This window comes from Pteropus alecto, unplaced genomic scaffold (assembly GCF_000325575.1).
Source record: "Pteropus alecto unplaced genomic scaffold, ASM32557v1 scaffold53, whole genome shotgun sequence".
In the NCBI taxonomy this organism is placed as follows: Eukaryota; Metazoa; Chordata; class Mammalia; order Chiroptera; family Pteropodidae; genus Pteropus; species Pteropus alecto.
The window spans coordinates 2,669,032-2,681,030 of record NW_006434366.1 but is presented as its reverse complement, the minus strand read 5'-3'; the positions used below and the strand labels follow the sequence as shown (position 1 = coordinate 2,681,030).

General features: G+C 52.2%; 1 pseudogene; it reads left to right on the top strand.

The window, feature by feature from the left end:
• Nucleotides 1-3,803: 3,803 nt before the first annotated feature.
• Nucleotides 3,804-3,923, top strand: LOC112477609 (annotated as a pseudogene).
• Nucleotides 3,924-11,999: the final 8,076 nt, after the last annotated feature.

The following is an 11,999-nucleotide window of genomic DNA, read 5'->3' as shown; positions in this document are numbered from 1 at the left end:
ACAAACCCTTAGCGGGTTAAAAAGGCAGCTGTGGCGGGCACGTGCTGTTTGGGGGCTTCCATACTTCGCAGGTTTTCTCCAAGACCCTGGGGTGAGAGTGCTTTGGGACCTCGATGATCCTGGGCCAAACGGCCGGTGGCCGGGCAGGGCGTCCTCCGGGGAGGGTCCGGACCGCCGCGGCCCGTCCTTGGGCCTTCGCCCTAGCGCCTGTGGCTTCCGGAGTGAGCCGAGCTCCGGTCACTTCTGAGCGCAGGCTGGCCTCACCCAGGCTGCCAGGATGCTGTCGTCGCCATGACAACAGAGGCGAACCCGGAGGCGTCGCGGGCCAGTGGTGTCCTCCTCCGGCTCCAAAAGCCCCCGCCCGGCCCGGCCCCCCGCGGTGGGCTGCTTCTGGGAACGCGACGTGGCCTGGCCTGCAGCCCCGCGTGGTCCCCTCCCGGCCACCGCGCCCGGCTCCCCCCGGGCGGAGTCCGCGGCTCCCGGGTGGGTCCTCACGGAAAGGCCCAGCGGGAAAGAAATGTCTTTGCCCAAACCAGTTCTTCCCTGTGCCCTTCCCAGACCGCGCGGGAGAGTCCGAGCATCCCGACCCGACCACATTCGGGGTAACGTGAAGGCCCTCGGGCTCCCCGCCGCCCCCCGGGGCCGGCCCAGGTCGCCCGGGATACCTGGTGTCGCCGGCGCCCCGGGAACCGCCCGGATCACGAGGGAGCCCGCGTCTGGCCCGGGTGGCGGCGACGGGCCTCGGGGGTCCAGCCAGGGCTGGTCTCCATCGCCCTCTGCTGGGCAAACGACAGACTTGCTCGGAAGGTCCCGCCGGGACCTCCCGGAATTGGCGGGTGTGGCGGGATGGGAACCCGAGGTGGGGGCTGCAATCCTGGAGACCATCCTGGAGGCGGCCGGCTCAGCGAGGGCAAGGGACCTGTCCGCAGTGCCGCAGCTACCCTAGGACCGAGCGGAGAGCAGAAACGGCGCGGACACCTTCCTTCCACGACGTCCACGCCGCGGAGTGAGGAGCGCTCCCGCCGCGGGCTCCTGTCCCCGAGATTCGCTCGCTCGCGCCCGCGGTCAGGCCCTGGTCCACGGCTGTGCCCCGCGGCCAGTTCTAACTGCCTGACCCTTTCGGGGGGGGACTCCAAGTCAAAACTATTCATAGCCATTCTCGGGATATTTGCCTTTTTCACTGCTTCCCTCCCGTGTATGCAGGAGACCACGTGACACGCGATGCTGCACCAGACTGAACGCAGAAGGCGATCGGAGCGTCCAGCTGTCTGCTATTAAAACAGGCATTTAAAGAGATTTGCAAAAATGTCAGACAATGCCGCTCTTACCATTAACTCTTTGTTTTAGAAAATACAGCTACTTTCATACAATATGGGTTAACCTGTATTGTTTGCTATTTTAAAATGAATTAACAATATTTTTAAAGTTTACTCGTTTTAATTTCTAATACGGCACACACTGATTGACGTAACCCCCAGAAACAAGCTCGTGGGGGTCCCCAACAACCCTTAAGAGGGGAATGGTCCTGGGACTCAAAACTCTGAGAACAGCTGCTCTGTGGAAAGCAGATCTTCCTGGTTACAGTCATCTCGCTGTCTTCTATTTAATTCACGGTCCTTTTCACTAAAGAAATGACCTTCTTTATTTACATATATATGAGTCAACTGGGGATCTTGTTGAGATGCAGATTTGAACTCGGTAGGTCTGGGGTGGGGCTGAGAGTCTGCACGGAACAGGTTCCCAAGCGCTGCGGATGCTGCGGGTCCGCTCCAGGGGCCACACTTTGAGAACCTCAGTTCTAGCGTTTGCTCTGCTCTCTTCAGTCGTGCTTGCCAGGGACCCCTCTGCTGAAAACAAAGCAGGCGGTTGTCAGTGTCCGCAGTGAGAGAGGATGTTTACGCAGGTAGGACCAGCTCCTCTCTGCTTGGGGCGAAGGACCATTGGAAGAAATGGAGGGTCGGCGAATTTGCAAATTAGGAGAGGTAGAAAACCAGGTGTCAGGGTTTCGGGGGAACTGGGGCCGCCTTTGAAAATGTGCATTGAGCTTCGAACAGTAAACTAAAGAGCAATTCAATTGATGAGCATTAAATCGGCTGAAAGCTGCTCAGAGGGTAGAATTATGCTTCCTCAGCCATAGTTCTGGAATCATCTTCAAATCCCAAAGCACAGGGTAGGGAGTTGAACAATGGGAATTTCAGTTGTCGTGAACAAACCTTCACTTTGAGAGGGGGAAGGATTCTAAGTACGCCGCGTAACATTTTTGCATTGGGGTGGAAAATATATTTAAAACCAAACTGCGTGTAACCGCTTCTGCTGCCTAATTTGGGATGGAAGTAGAAGTCACATCAGTGGAAAGATGAATCTCTCTGCTGGGTCTTTCCACTTTCAGAAGGGAAGAAAGACGATTAACATACGTAAAAGCTCTGCCAGTTGGGTCACACCGCCAGAGAAGGGCTTGCAAACTCCAAAGCTCCCAGAGGCCAGACGAGTCACACCTACCGGGAGCCAGGTGGGTTCTGGTCAAGAGGGGTGGGCTTGCCCGCCGACGGGGCAGCGTTGCTTCACTCCAGCTTGTCGCTGCCACGTGCATTTGAGGACCCCTCGTTCTCGAATCTTCCCATTTCTTGGAGAGAAGCCTGAAACCAGGGTTTTATGTGAAATGTACCTGTCGTTTTTAAGTTCAAGGAAGAAAATAAAATTAAACACACGATCAAACAAATTTTGGGGTCTGGTGCCAAACCGAGCACCTCCTCCAGCTCTGAGATGAACGAAGCCGGGGCCGGGTCGAGTCTTGTGGGGCCGGGTCGTGGGGGCCTCTCTCTCTGGCTGAGCACAGAGCCCCAGGGTGGTGGGATGGGGTGGCACTCGAGGAAAGGGAGCCGAGTGGACAGAGGTTACCAGCTGCCTGGGTCAAGTGCATCTGAGATAAATACTGAGAACGCAGAGCCCCAGGAACCGCCAGGCAGGGGTAGGCGGGGCCTCCGCTCACTCTTGCGTCCAGGGAGCGGGCACCACCCCGGTCGGGTGCCAAACCTGGTGCCGCTGTCCTTCTCTGTGATTTGGGTGAAGTTGCGTAGCTTCTCTGGGCCGCAGCCTCCTTTTAAGATGGGTCATAATAACGTCTGTGTCTCCTCCCTGCAAGGTTCCCACGAGGCGCTACGTGAGAAACGCCTTGTGAGAAGAAGACAACCAGATGCATGGGACGTCTTGGTGACAGGATACTCAGCTGGGCTGAGTGACGATGCTACTTATCTGATTAAAACTTGATGGAATAGCACAGTCCCCATGACACAGGACCATTCAGCTGGCAATTGGGAACCAGGTCTGAATGACCCTAAGTATTATATTCTGAAACTACTATGTGACTTGTTATCTTAATAATCATTCCTAACATTATGCTGGCTGCACATTGGAGCATATCAATCGTGTGTGCTGCTTTTCCTTCATAATACGTTAGTATTAGTGGGTACTACGTACTAGGATTGTGAAGTGCCATCTTGGTCAGGAGGAGTTAACCGAGGGATGATGCAGGGCGAGCCATGTCCCAGGCAGAGGTAGTAAGAGCCAGTGAGAATGCCAGGAGGTGAGGGAGTGCAGGCCGCGATGGAGGAAGCCAAGGACATTCGGTGGCCCAACATGGAGGGTTAAGGGACCAGAGGTGAGAAACGATGCCAGGGAGGGGGTCAGGGACCAGATCACATAGGTCCTGGTGAGTCGTGTTAACGCACATAGAAGAACATCTATATATCTGATACACAGATATGTGCATTTGTTTCCATGTTTTAATTTAAAAGACAAACCAAGTCTACGGCCACGCCAGCCTGAAACACGCCCCATCCCGTCTGATCTCAGAAGCTAAGCAGGGTTGGGCCGGGTTAGTACTTGGATGGGAGACCACCTAGGAAAACCAGGTGCTATAGGTGTAAAAAATAAGAAAATAAGGGATCGTAAGCTGATCAAGGTCCTTGCAATCTGGGAGGTCAACCGAGGGTTGCCTCGCCTAAAAAAGATAAAATAAAAAAGACAAACCAGAATCTTGCCTAATATTGTTTTTAAACCTTGATTGATTGACATATAATTGACATACAATAAACTACGTGCGTGTGGAGTGTACAGTTTGATGAGTTTTAACATTCTTATATACCTGGAAAGTATCACCACCATCAAGAGAGTGAATTCCGTCACCCTCCGAGGTTACTCGTGCATCATAAGGCCCCGTCCCGTCCTGCCCCTCCCCACCCTGGCAGCCACTGGTCTGCTTTCTGTCGCTCTCTCGGTCTGATTGTCGAGAATTTTGTCAGTGGAATGGATCGTGTCAATGACATCACACGGCATGCCCACTGTGACCTAGTTTCTCTCACTCAGAGTAACTGTTGGGAGATTCTTCCTCGTTTCAGGTAACAAGTTTGTTCCTTTCCATTGCTGAGTGGTACCGCTTTGAAATCTGCCTCTTTCACTTAACATATCAAAAAGGTCACACTGCCGGAGTTCACAGTTCGACCATCAGACACGCCACTTACGAATGGATAGCCCTGGGCACGAGGCTTCAGGCTGTTCCCGGTTCTCCCGGCCCTCCAGGACCAGGCCTATTCAAACGAGACCACAGCAGCAGCACCTGCGAGGCCCGCTGTGTGGTCGAGATGGCTCATGTGCCTGTGCTGAGTAATTGCTCAATAAAAGGCATCGGGACTGTTATTGCTATTATTACTGTTGTGGTTCACACCTGGCACGTTTTAAGAATCCATCAGACACAGCCATGGAACCTTGATATGACCTTGAAGCTATAAAGCAGGGAACAGAGACCAAGTTTCTTCTCTGGTGACACCTCAGGCTCCGAGGTGGGACGAAACTGGTTCCTTCAGCTCTTTGCTCCTCAGAGTCTCTCCCTCGAGCACAGAGGCCCCCAGCAGCGGGGTTCGGGTCGGGTAAGAACTGAAAGAGTCTCTACAGGCGGGAGAAAAGGGAAGCGGGGTGAACTGCACCGCATTTGGTCACATAGACACTCACGCCTCGTCGTCCCAACCCCAGAGACCCGTGTCTTCCTGGACGCTCACTCAAATGACAGACTGAATCATCTGTGACATGCAATGGCTGTGCGATGTTCGACAGGCCTTTTCTCCAAGGTTTACCTGCCAAGGAGCTGTGTCTGCCTCGTGTCCCAACCACTGTGGTGTGAATTTTGCAAAAAATTATCTGCCTCGATGCTCCCTACCCTCAGAGGGCCGAGTTTTGTCCTCTCCAGGGGCTAGATGCTCAGTAGCAGAGACAGCCATGTCTTCTCATAGAAACCAGCTTTGGAGTCACGTGAGCTCTGGGTTCAGATGCCAGTCCTTCCACTGATGAGCTCTTGAACTCGAGCCAGCTACGTTAACTCTTCTGGGCCTCATTTTCAAATGGGGCTAAAAATAATCCCTAAATCCCTGATGAGCTGTGAGGACGAAATGAGAAAGAAGAGGCGCCTACAGCACCCGGCACAGGGGAGACGCCACGCGTAGGAAGTAACAGGGCCACCCAAAATCTCTGTGCGTTTTAAGTAAACGCTTTCCCTAAGTCTTTTGTCTTTACGTCCCTCCTTAAATCACACCTTGTACGGCAGTCTGCCTATTTTAGGCACCTCACCAGCTGGACACGAGGTCTCAGAAGAAACAGTCAGAAGGAACTGAGGCTGCATAAGCCGAGCACTAAGTGGGACATGAAGACTGTCTTCAGGAAGGGCTGTCTCAGGAAAGGCGTGTTTAATGAGCTCTGTTCCACCCCAGAGGGCTCGGACCGCCCGGTGGGTGAGCGTCACCAGGAGGCCGAGGAGGAACTGCGTTGCTATCAGAGCCAGCTGCAGAAGGAAGTGGGTGCCTCGGGGCTTGTCAGCTGCCCCTGGTGGGCGTGTGCAATTGAGGCTCGCTGAGCAGGTGTCAGAGATGCGGCTCAGGTGATTCCGGGCGTAGGAAGCTGGACCAGCTGATCGGCTTTCAGAAGGACGCAGGGTGGGCGGGTGGAAGCAGGAGGCGGAGGGCAGGGCTGAGGGTCTCCCACACTCTGGCGGCTTCAACAGCATTTACTCTTTTATGTTTTATAGATTCAGGTCCCTAAAGATTCAAAAAGAAGATTTTGCTACTGAAAACCAAAGTGCTGTGTGTGTGGTTGTTTGTTTGTTTGTTTTTCTAAGTCACCATCCTGGATGACCTTCTGAGGCCTCTTTGAACTTGGGGGCTCTAGGTCGATGATTCAGAATCGCCTGTGGCTCTGACAAACACATGATTCGTCAGAACTCTTTTGGCTCCAAGTGTCAAGCCTTCTCTCAACTTGGCTCAGGCAGGACCGGCAGTTAGCGACTTGAGAAACTTGCGGGCTCTTGCGGTAGTTCCCAGAATTGGAAAGAAAAAAAAAGAGAGAGCTGTGCCACCCACGGCCTCGGGGACTAGGAGCGGAGACTCAGTGCTGTCCGCAAGCTCCCTCGCTGTTCATCTGACCCTCAGCTCTGCGTCTCTCATTTCTCCCGCCCGTGGGCCTCCAGGGAACGTGGAGGCAGCAGCCTCGGCTGTGGGGAAGAGGGAGCTTCTCCCTCTCGGCCATCTGCATATGGATCCCAGGCAAGGATTATAACCAGCCCCTTTGGATCTGTAACCCAGCCCTGGATGGGAGGGGGTCTATGGTCATCAGGTCTGGGTCACACGCTCCTCCCTCCAGGAGGAATAAAAAAACGCTCGCTGGAAACCAAAAATGGTGGCTATGGCCAGCCTTTGAGGAAATATGCACAGAAAACTTCAGCAGAACCTTTGACTCCCCCCCGACACTCACCCCGGAGAAGGGCGTTCTGATGAAAAGAATGCCTATTGATTATTGATTTGAGGGCAAACACATTTCATGCGTCGTTCTTTTAAAATTTTCATAATAATGATCTGAGGTGGACATTATTATTAGTAGTATCATTTTACAGATGAGAAAACAAGGCTCAGATTAACTTCCCCAGGACCCATAGCTAGAGACAAGAGCCAGGTAGGGCACAGGCCACCGAGCGGATCTGCACCTTGCGCCGTCCTTCGCCCTGACGCGGAGGCGGGTAAAGGGGTCTGGGCGCAAATGGTGAGGCCAGGGCACACGCTCCGAGGCTGCTGGGAAAGGGGACCAGACGGCGAAACGGACCCAAGTTCGAGGCCCAGCTCTGCCTCTGCGGCTGACTAGCCGTCCACCAGAAGGGTCTTTAAAACAAACAAAAACCTCATAGAAACAGACGACAGAATTATGGTTGCCAGAGGGGGCGGGGGTTGTGGGGAGGAGGAGGACTGGGTGAAAGGGGGTCAGATGTAGCGCGATGGACGAAACCAGACGAGGTGGTGAGCTCGCGATGGAGAGTACAGACGTCGTGTTATAGATTCGTACACCTGAAATTTAGGTAGTGTTAGTAACCCCTGTTACCCCAGTAAATTTAATTTTTAAAAATGCAGCTCCGACAGGGTCATTTTGCTGCTTAAAATGCTCCTGTAGCCTCTGGAGAGCATCCGAAGCTCCCCCTAAGGCCAAGGGGCTCCCCCTGAGGAGCCCCTCCGTGTCTGCCTCCTCCTGGAGCTGCTGGGCACCTCTGTTCCCCTCACAACACCGAGTGTCTTACGGGTCTCAGGCTTCTTTTGTGAATGCTGCCCCCAGGGTTTGCAATAGCTGTTCCCTCCTCCCACTTTGAGCCAGCACCTACTTTTCCTCCCCGTTGCAGCTTTGATGCATCACCTCCTACGTGAAGGCCTCCTTGATTGCCTCTGATAAACACCCTCAATCACACTTACGCCATCTTCAGAGCCCCTCTCAGTGAAAAGGCGTGATCCTATTTTGGCTGGCCACCGGGCTGTAGCTCCGTGAGGGATCAGGGACCCCTGCCGTCAAGTTCATCTGTACCCACAAACCCAGCGGGATGCTCATTAAGTATTTATTGAAGGGCTCAGCGAAAGTCTGAGCATGAGCACCCGCTCCGGGCCTCCCCCTCCCAGTGGGAAATGTCAGGTTGTGTAGGTGTCAAATTCTATGACTTCAGGAGCACCTGGGTAAAGAGGGAGTTGTGTCAGTGGGTGGAATTTGGTTAAATCCCAGAGGGTGTTGCATTTTATTTGAAGCCTGTGAAAGAAAAGGCTAGCTGGGGCCATCTGGTCTGGTAACAGGTGGACTCGGAATGGAAGAGAAGTTCACTGCAAAAGCAGCCCTGCCTGTGACAAACACGCTCCTCAGGAGAAGGCTGTCTGTCACTCGGCTTCTCTCTCTGGCTCTGACATATGCTTCCATCCCTCGCTCCTAAATGTGCTTGATATTCAGAGTTTGCTGCCACGTGAGGAGAGCCGCTGTGGGGACGGGAAACGGCTTCATGAGAGCAATGAGCGGCAGGAAGAAGTCGGCGTTGCCTGCAGGCCCGGAGCCCTTGCACGGGGTGTCCCGGGCTCAGATCTGGACGCTGGGGCCTCGGAGCAAGGCAGCAGCTCCAGCTGTGTTGCAGAGGGACAGGGTCTACTAAGGCTCTGCTTAGCTGTCACAAAGAGCCTCCGTCTGCTGTGTGTGAGCGTTGGTCTTGGCTCATCTGCCAGACAGATTCTGGAGCAGAGCTTTGTTCAAATCCTGCCTCTGCCCCTCACTAGCTACGCACTCATGGGCAAGCTGCTGAATCTTTTGGGTTCCGCCCCTTACAGACGTTTTCAGGCCTCTGTTAACTCTGGCAAAATTAGAAAGTTAGCTTTGATGATCCGTACCATCTCTTTTCGCTGGAAGATGCTATAATCCTGGGCATTGCTACACCAAACCGAATTCTGCCTGAACTTCAAAGGAACTCTCGTCTGCACAGGCCTGTCTTTTCCCAAACGATATTGACCTCAATGAGTAATTTCCCAGGACGAGTTCTTAGGAAGCAAAGACCGTTGTTTGCTCATTACTCACCATGGCAAGCACTGTCCTAACCCTTAGCATAGATGACTTCATCTGGCTTTCTTGGCAATTCTGAGACCTCGTGTGGTATGCAAAACAGCGACGCTCCAATGCCATCCACGTCTTACTGCTGCTCCCTGGAAACTGTTAGGTTGGCGGAGAGGAATCGAGGTTGAGATGGAATTATGGTTGCTCATCAGCTGACCTTGAGAAGGGACATGACCCCGGATGACCCCCCTGGGATCACAGAGGTCCTCGGATATGAAGGAGCGAGACAGGAGGTCGGAGGAATGCGACTGCCGGATTTAAAAATGGAAAGGGGCCATGCCCCAGGAACGCAGGTGGCCTCTGGAGCGAGAAACAGGCTCCCCTGGGGCCCCCCGGAGGGACCACAGCACTGCACACACCCAGAATTTATCCCGCTGAGACTAAGTTTGAGCTTCATTCCTCCCAAACTATGATACATTTGTGGGGCTTTTTAAATTGAGATGTAATTGGTTTATAACATCATATTCGTTTCAGCTGTACAATATGATTCAGTATTTGTATATTCTGCCAAATGATTACCACAATAAGTCTAGTTACCGTCCGTCACCATACAAGGTTATAAAATTTTATGTTTGTGTGTGCTGAGAACTTTTAAGATTTACCCTCTTGGCAACTTTCAAACATGCGATACAGTATTATTAACTATAGTCACCATGCTGTGCCTTCCCCTCCAAGACATTTACTTTATAGCTGGACGTGTGCCCTTCACCCACTTTGCCCAACCCCCAGCCCCCCTCCCCGCCGGTAACCGCCACTCTGTTCTCTGCATCTGAGTTTTGTCTTATTTTTCGGATACCGCCACTCTGTTCTCTGCATCTGAGTTTTGTCTTGTTTTTTTGGATTCCACACACAAGTGAAATCATGTGGTATTTGTCTTTCTCTGACTTATTTCACTTAGCATCATGCTCTCAAGTTCCATCCATGTTGTTACAAGTGGCAAAATTTCCTTCTTTTATTGTGGCTAAGTAATATTCCATTGTGTACATATGGACAACATCTTCTTTATCCAGTCGTCCATTGATGGGCACTTAGGCTGCTTCCATGGCTATTGTAAATAATGCTGCAGTGAACATAGGTGTACAGGTGTCTTTTGTGTCGTGTTAAGCCACTAAATCTGTGGTTGTTTGCTGCAGCAGCAATAGGTAACTAACATACGTAGGAGATTTAAACCCAGTTGACTGAGGAGGACACAGTCATAGAAAATTTCAGCGACTTGCCCAAGCTGTCATTTTCGTGATAGCTACTAAATGGCAAAGTCAGAATTTCAACTTGAGTATATTTGGCTCGAAAGCTCATGCTCCTAACCACTTCACCTTGAACTTATAAGGTCGGTGTTTCTGTCCTGTTTCACAGATAAGAAACGAGGCTACACATAAGTCCATCTGCCTCAGAGGTCCTGCTTCTTACACTGGCCCGGCTATTTATCTAGTACAATTTCAGAGTGGACTGTCAGGGTTCGTTTTTTTAAAAAGTCCTTTGGGGAAAGCAGAGGAGGAAGAGGTGAATTCAGCTTTTAGTTAATCAGCCATTAGCCCTGGTACAAAGAGTACTTCCGTGATCGAATTGGCTAATCGCTGAATTCCCTTACTGAGGTCAACCCGAGAGCCCTTTTTTAACTGGGGACAGTGCCCACTTTGTGGCAAGGGAAAAAGAGCAGGTGTGTGAATCCGCGACTTTATCCAGGACTAAATTTACCTAGGAAAGGAATGTGGCCTGGCTGTCTTTGAAGCACCTGCCACGATGCCAGTCTGCTGTGACTCTCCGCCCACGACTTTTTGATTGGCCTCATCTCCATGAGAAAAGTTGTCATGGATTTAAAATTCAGCCCCTCCCCCAGCCTTTGCTGATAATGTCTTAAGAGCCCAAGTCTGAGATTCCAGTAGGAGGGGGAGAGTTGAGACAAGCAGCTCTTTGGAGGGCTCCGGGGTAGAGCACAGACACACGTCAGTGACCTCCACACTGGGCCCACAGCCTGTCCTGAGTTGCTTACTGGCCAACTCCAGGCTGGGCAGCCAACTTCAAACCTCTGGCCAGCCCATAAAGCAGCCTGACAGGTGACACCGCCCTCTGGGAGGCCCTGCTAAAGGCCAGGCACTGAGTCGTGCACGTAGCTTACCATCGCACGTGTTCTGACCCCAGCCCTCGGCCACAGGTGGCTTTCCCATGGATGAGGAAACAAGCTCAAGGAAGCTAGGTGACCTGTCCAAAGTCACAAGGAGATGGCCGAACTGAGATGGTGTCTCACGTCTGCTTGCGAACGTAGTGCCTTAACTGCTCTGCCGCACTTGCTCTGCTCACTGGAAGAAGTGGGGACTTCGTTACAATCCGTATGGAAAGTCCACCAGGCTGTGACTGTCCCGCATGGGTTCAGAGAAGTTTCATAAACCTCTCCCCAATCTTTATAACAGGGAATTGCCACATTTTAAAAAATCACACACACACGCACACACACACACACACAAAGGATTATGTTCGACATTACAAGCTGGGTTCGAGATATGCGTGCGTGTAATTTCCCCTCTATTTGAAACGTTTTCTAAAGGAGTCATCTGCTGTTAGAAATGCACCATCCATTTTCCTGAGGTCCCTTCAGGTCAGCATATTTAAAAAAAGAAAGACCTGAACTTGTCACTCAGCTCTCACTGTGTGAATCATAACAGGACTCTACGTGGGGGGACAGCCTAGTTCTAGGAACCCGTAATAGAAGCTGGATTTGTCACCTTCACGGCGCATCTCAAATCCCACTCGGGTGCTTGTTCGGGGCCCATGTGATGGTGCATCCTTGACCCAGGGGGCACTGAGCGCCTGTGCTGTAGGCCACCTCAGCTAACAGATGCCCGAGTCACACACACTCCTCTGTGACCAGACCCCAGGCAGAGGCCAAAGAGCCGAGAAGACTCTTCAGAGGGATGGCCTCTCCCCACTTCAAGATATTTCTAGATCAGGGATACTAAACTAATGAGGGCAATAATAGCTAACGTTCATCGAATACTTACTTCTCTTTGATGGTGTTGCTATTGTTACACCATTAATAACTGTAACCATCACAGCTCACT